We start from the raw sequence: 1129 nt of genomic DNA on the forward strand, positions 1-1129 counted from the left end.
TCATACGGTTGGTGTTTTAGTTAGGCCGGAGTCCTGAAAATGGTGTCGGCACTCGGTCAACCGTGCCTCCCTGAAAAGGGAGTGCGAGAAAGAAGTCCGAAGGTTGGTGTTTTGGTTAGGCCGGAGTCCTGAAAATGGAGTCGGCACTCGGTCAACCGTGCCTCCCTGAATAGGGAGTGGGAGAAAGAAGTCATAAGGTTGGTGTTTTGGTTAGGCTGGAGTCTTGAAAATGGAGTCGGCACTCGGTCAACCGTGCCTCCCTGAAAAGGGAGTGCGAGAAAGAAGTCATAAGGTTGGTGTTTTGGTTAGGCCGGAGTCCTGAAAATGGAGTCGGCACTCGGTCTACCGTGCCTCCCTAAAAAGGGAGTGGGCGAAAGAAGTCATAAGGTTGGTGTTTTGGTTAGGCCGGAGTCCTGAATATGGAGTCGGCACTCGGTCAACAACGCCTCCCTGAAAAGGGTGTGCGAGAAAGAATCCCTGAAAAGGGAGTGCGAGAAACAAGTCATAAGGTTGGTGTTTTGGTTAGGCTGGAGTCTTGAAAATGGAGTCGGCACTCGGTCAACCGTGCCTCCCTGAAAAGGGAGTGTGAGAAAGAAGTTATAAGGATGGTGTTTTGGTTAGGCCGGAGTCCTGAATATGGAGTCGGCACTCGGTCAACAACGCCTCCCTGAAAAGGGTGTGCGAGAAAGAAGTCATAAGGCTGGTGTTTTGGTTAGGCCGGAGTCCTGAATATGGAGTCGGCACTCGGTCAACAACGCCTCCCTGAAAAGGGTGTGCGAGAAAGAAGTCATAAGGTTGGTGTTTTGGTTAGGCCGGAGTCCTGAAAATGGAGTCGGCACTCGGTCTACCGTGCCTCCCGAAAAAGGGAGTGGGCGAAAGAAGTCATAAGGTTGGTGTTTTGGTTAGGCCGGAGTCCTAACAATGGAGTAGGCACCCGATCAACCGTGCCTCCCTAAAAAGAGAGTGCGAGAAAGAGGTCATAAGTTTGGTGTTTTGGTTAGGCGGAGTCCTGAAAATGGAGTCGGCACTCGGTCAACCGTGCGTCCCTGAAAAGGGAGTGTGAGAAAGAAGTCATAAGGTTGGTGTTTTGGTTAGGCCGGAGTCCTGAAAATGGAGTCGGCACTCGGTC

This window comes from Ipomoea triloba, chromosome 16 (genome assembly GCF_003576645.1).
Source record: "Ipomoea triloba cultivar NCNSP0323 chromosome 16, ASM357664v1".
Taxonomy (NCBI): domain Eukaryota; kingdom Viridiplantae; phylum Streptophyta; class Magnoliopsida; order Solanales; family Convolvulaceae; genus Ipomoea; species Ipomoea triloba.